The 6,000-nt window shown below is 35.4% G+C and overlaps 1 protein-coding gene across 1 annotated transcript in view; it reads left to right on the forward strand.

Annotated features, from left to right (window-relative positions):
• Positions 1 to 1,361: 1,361 nt before the first annotated feature.
• Positions 1,362 to 6,000, forward strand: part of LOC136842877 (kelch-like protein 26) — a 20,688-nt gene continuing 16,049 nt past the window's right edge. Inside the window, exon 1 of the mRNA XM_067110770.1 lies at positions 1,362 to 1,481. The gene's annotated coding sequence lies outside the window, so the exon portion shown is untranslated. The remainder of the gene's footprint in view (positions 1,482 to 6,000) is intronic.

Genomic DNA, 6,000 nt, shown 5'->3' on the forward strand with positions numbered 1-6,000 from the left:
CTAACCAAGTAACTGTTGATATGGTCACGCGCTGCAGGTTTTCTTAATCGTATCTTATCAGCAATGGTTGATGTAAAAAGTTTTATCTACAGAATTATAAGACTCATTGTAATAAATGGACAGAGGAACGAAATGACCAATCAATGAAAAGAAAGAGATGGGTTCAAGGCTGAAGATATAGCGCAGCTAATTTTTTTTTATTACAGTTGAAGGAAATTAGAAACATTCTAGGTTTTCTAAAAAATATTGAAAAAAAATTTTACTTATAATTTTTTAAGATGTAAATCATGGACGTGCCAGTTATTATCGCAGAGATAAAGGATCTAAATAAGTATAATCTAAGTATAGTCTAACGCCAATTCACTCATGAATATCAGCTTACGTCAACATTACTGATACGCGAGAAAAGTACTGTAGACCTACATCCATCCCTCACCATGAGATGGAGAAGGCCAGAGTTACTTAGTCAGCTCACGTAGCGAAGATAAGTGAAGAAGAGTGCATCAGCATTGCATGAACTTCCGTGTATGGAGACAAGAAAAGCGTCCAGCCTTCTCAGCAGAGACAAGAGACGGTTGCTGCATATGATAAGATGGTGATGATGTCACCAGACTCACGAGAAGGCCTTGGGCTCACGGAGGAAGAGGGTGATGTGGACGGAAATTGCTATGGAAGAAATGCATCAGTTAGGCAATTCCTAGCTGAGACAGAGAGTATATATAGTAGTAACAGTGGTACTAGTACTAAACATAAACGTCTGGGAACGCAGTCTCAAACAAAAACTTATAATAATTCACGTTCAGTTACAGAGTAGGATAGTGTTTGTGATATATATTTATGGATATTCTTTTAGCAGTTTGTCAGAGTTTAGTTTTGTACTATATTATCCACCAAAACCATCCATCTAATCTTAATAAATTGCTGTTAAATCTTAGAGGAAAATTTTAATCTGAAAACGCGTTTTAAAGAAATTAAGAATAACTTCATCGAAGTAGCAACCAGGTAAGTGCCACTGTAAGCAGCAAGTATCTCTTTGATAGAGAAATTTCTCTATTATTATCATCTATGTAGTAAAAATGTTCACGTTAAATTAAGTTTTGATCAGACGATTATCTGATTTCATGGCAATTTAAATCTGAAAATGAGTTTTAAATTTAAAGAAATGAGAGAATAACTTACGATTACAACGAGTATCTGCCGAACCACAGAATGCCGCTGTAAGCTGAATGTATCCCCTTGGTGAAGAATTTCTCGAATATCATCACAAATATATCGAAAATGGACGTATTACGTATAGTCTTGATTCAAAAGTCACCCTTATCTCATGGCATTTTGATGCTAGGAAGGAAGCACTACTAAATTCCACTCTAATCCCAGACAGTGGAAGCTAATGCGTTGTTTGTTTACATCATCTTACGGGGTTAACAAAGGTGTCAAAAAATATTTACGAAGGCCGTAAACGGAAACAAGCCTATATTCAGGTAAGGAGGCCATTCATACCTTCTGAATATGTAAATTAGATGCGTAAAGAATACGCAAATAGCCTCATGTTGCCTTTTTAAAGTCGGGAAGAGGTCTGAAGACTAGAGCCTAACCTAACGGAGGCCAGGCTTAGGGTCATATGTTGGGAAGATGGACCCCCCGATCGATTTAGCCAGTAATTCGTTATATTTAATGTTTAAAAGGATTATATATTTGATTATAATATTGATGGTGTGGGCAGAATGATTTAAATTCATTAAATTTCTCAGCGAGGGTCCATAGGTGTCTTGTCCTGTGTAACATTATCCGCAACTTGGCGTTGCCTTAGGGCGAAAGCAATGGCGTAGCCCAATCGTTGCATTATTTCATACTACATTCATATTTATATTTATCTGATAAATGTGCAACATTAAAAAGTAAAAACGAATATTACTATTGCCCGCCCCCTATAGGTTCGGTAACAACTAATTTTATGTGGAAAACAGACAACGTGTTTAGTACCAGGCCCTTGGGGATGAGTGAAAAATACAAACTAAAGACGATAAATATCATAAACATAAACAAGACGATATTTCTAAGGGTTAGCCCCGCACAGACTGCATGGAATGATTACGCAAATACAAGAGACATTAGGGAGCCATATGTTCAAGAAGTGATTGGCTAAGGAAATCTGTTATAAAAGGAACCTTGTTAACCTAACGTAACCTAACCCAATAGGCCATATTACTTAGCCGGGAGGCTCTAACCCCCAGACAAAAAATAACGGTGAAATCTCGATATGCAACCAAATACTGTAGTGAAAGTCAGTTTCCAAGGTAATACCCAATGCAGAGCTAATACTTAGTTCTACCCAAAAGACATAAACATAGTCAAAAGCATAAACAAAAGGCAGTAAATTTTCCCTTTGTCAACTTGCTGGAACCAGGCCGCGGAAGTAGTCTTGAGTTTTACCGGGGATTATAGCTGTTATAGCACTTTCATGCCCTTTACACGAATATGGAAAATGGCCAGTATCATTATGGAAAGGTATGCATACAGTATATGAAAGCAACCCATTAAAATTGCTCTAGGCTAGGTCTACAAGCTAGTATATTAATTTCTTACCAGCACCAAGCTCAATAACACCATTTGTTTTATGATGATGATTTTGTTTGTTTTATTGTGAATTTGAAGGAACTAGTTATTAATAAGTCATGATTTACTGGTTACAGAAGCAAGGCACAGTATCTTACCTTGTTTATGTTATGGAGTTTTCATTTGACCAGTGTAAAGGTTCATCACTTTATGCCACTGTTCAGTGTTCTGCAGTTTTATATCTTAGACTTTGGCTGTAGTGCCTACAAGTTAATAAGTGACAACAAACAAACTCCATCTTTTATAACATTATAATTGTCATACCTTTACATTCATGGATACCAATTCAGTATTAAATTTAATGCTCATTATAGAACCGGCAATTTATGCCACAACCATTGCTGTTATTTAAAAAGATACTTAGAGAAATTTATGACGACGTCCATTGTTTTTCTTATGAAAAAAAATACTTCAAGAAATTTACATGTTTAGACTACTGTACAGTTTTGAAAAATAAAAATGGTTAGAGAATTTTTCACTTATGTCAACTGCTTGCCACAACCATAGGTTTTGTTGTGAAAGAAAAAATCAGTAAATTTACACATTTATACTGGCTTACAACTTTGAAAAATAAATTATAACGACAATCATAGCTTTTATTGTAAAAAAAAAAAATACTTCAGGAAATTTACACCTATTTCTGAAGCACTCTATAACTTCTTGTAAGTACGATTTTTAGAAATGCAGAATAATGATGAGCAATCTTCCTTTAATCCCTTTGTTACTAACATCCAACGAGCCACATTTAATAATTCAGACTTAAATATAACACATGACAATCCATGCAGTGGTATTCTGAGCAATGTATAAGGCAGGTTTGGGAAAACGGCAGAAGCCAGATAGGATGTGGTATTCAAGGTTGCATTAGGATAGGACCCATTGCCTTAGGTCAGGTTAAGTAGGTTATGTTACGAAAGGTTACATAACGTGTACAGTAATTGGTCTTGCCACATATATAATTTTTTTCTTACTTTTACTGATTACACACATAAACAGACTTATCAAACTCTTTGAACACAAGATGGACTGTGAAAGAAGGAAGTTAATGGAAGGAGGGGTTTCAAAATAATTAGCACAAATGTGTGAAGGCTCTCATATATTTGCATTACTATTTCTGTGTAATTGGGCATTTTAGGATGAAGCACAAGAACATGTAGTAAATACCTCCGTTTCCCTGTTTTTGACCATCGTGGTTGATGTAAACTACTTGACTTTGTGCCTTCCTCTTTCCATACCCAACATTGTAGGGGGAGCCAGAGTGGTAAGCCAAGAGTTTTTGTGTGTGATGACAAACAGGATTGGTTAATTAATGCTAGTAGTTATAAATTTTTAAAAAATAATGAAAGGTTGAAAATTACAGTATGTAAAATGGATACATCCTAACATAACCTCCCTTACAGTTCATCTAGCTTAGTTAGTGGTGGGGTTTTGGTGTTAAAACACAGCCTGCAAAATTATGATTGTTTAATTGAATGACATAGTCAGTTTCATAACTACAGTATTTCCAAAATTCAATACAAGAAAATAAAAAGATCAGAGCAAAATTCAACCTGATAATTATGCTAATTACAAGCAGAGTAGAGAAATGTTTGCGAATAATAGGAAAAAATTTTTTTTATTGAAGATCTGTAAACATGATTGGTATGGGAGGTCAAAATTTCCAGTTTTCATGTAAGCGCTATTGAAGTTAAATTATTCAAAGATTAAAACCTCAAAGTTCAGGCAGTGGTGCATTGCACTACTACCCTAAAACAATTCACCTTGTGTTTTAATAATGTGTTTTTGTTTTTATCTGTTTATTTATTAAGTTATTATTTTATCTTTTTTACTTTCCTAATTACTGATCTCTTCTTTCTGTATTTCCTGTTACCTTCTATATCTTTTTTTAAGTGAACACCATATACTTTGGAAGTTTGAATTTCAAGTCAGTGGTCCCTGTAGGCTTGTTCCATATGAATAGGGGTTAATCTTCTGGATAATAATAATAATAATAATAATAATAATAATGCAGTGCAAGTATTATTGAAGGTCACATGTTGTACAGTTTTCATTCAAGACATGTAAATACGAATGTTGAACGGAAGAACAATCTCTGCCTGCACTCCTCGGAATTGTACTGTAGGTCTAGAGAATATCTACCGTATTCTCTAGACCTTTGCTGTACTGGAGAGCAGTTGAAGTGTTTCCTCTCTTAACAAACCCTCAGCAGAACCCATATCACCTACTTTCTCCTCCCCAATAAGCACTGTCACCTGAGCCTCTCTAGAGCCAATGTCAGTACCATTCGCTTATTTTCTTTGTTTTTTTTTATTTTTACCTAACAATTGCAGTTATATTCTGTAATTGTTTATTTTGTTTATTTGCCTTTTTTTAACATAACAGCTGAGGTAATTTTTCCTCACGATTCAAATATTCGTAGAATTTTGGTTTTCCATGTCAAATTTTGTCATTGTGAAGGGCAGTAATTGCCGTTTGCAATATATAAGCTTCTTAATACAGCGAGACGCCTTTGCTGTTTATTTTTTATTTATATTTCAAAGCGATTTTAACTTATAGTGTGTCGAATATTTCAATCGAAAGGAGTTTGGTGCGTCATGAGATTCTAACGGAAATTTAGTGTTAAATTTTAACAGCGATGCTTTTTTTATATATGCCCCTTTTATTTCAAACACGTCAATACAATTGTAAGCTTTCAGGCGAACGTCTGCCTTAAGCATAAAGTGGACGGCGATGTGTCGTAGGCCTATTCATTTATGGCTTCTGCGAGCCAGTGTTCTGTGTACACTTACACCATGCTTCGGATTATCCTTCAAACACATAGGACTGATAAACTTGCGCAGGACGAACCCCTGCGTATACAGGACGGAAATTCACACATATCTGAGAAACTGCTTAAGCTTCTTTAGACCCGAAATGAATATTGTAATCAGACATGCAAATGAAGCATACAGGCTATTTGAACCTAGAACAAATAGAAGTCAGGCGAGAGAGCATTTGTACACTGCGCACCAGGACGATACAACAAAATACCGCCTGAAGTGAAGAGCAGACAAGAGGAATGCAAAGTTAAAAAGGAACTAAAGACTCTCTGTTCTGCAGGAGCTACGATACTGATAAAAAAATACTGAAACACAATTACAAAATATAAGAAGAACCTTATTCTGAAAACGTACAAGGGCCCGCCAGGGAGGGAATTATCCCTGTGGAGGGCTCTACATAAAACCAGACAAAGTGAAGTGATTACTTTTATATATAAACAAAATTTTATTTTTCCTAATTCGTCTTCCTCTTGTCTTGGTTTACAGTTAGGATCTTGGGATGTGGTTAGCGCTCAGTTTATTGTCGGTAATCATAGAAGAGGAAGTAATTCACCAGAATTCACCA

Source organism: Macrobrachium rosenbergii, chromosome 10 (genome assembly GCF_040412425.1).
Source record: "Macrobrachium rosenbergii isolate ZJJX-2024 chromosome 10, ASM4041242v1, whole genome shotgun sequence".
In the NCBI taxonomy this organism is placed as follows: Eukaryota; Metazoa; Arthropoda; class Malacostraca; order Decapoda; family Palaemonidae; genus Macrobrachium; species Macrobrachium rosenbergii.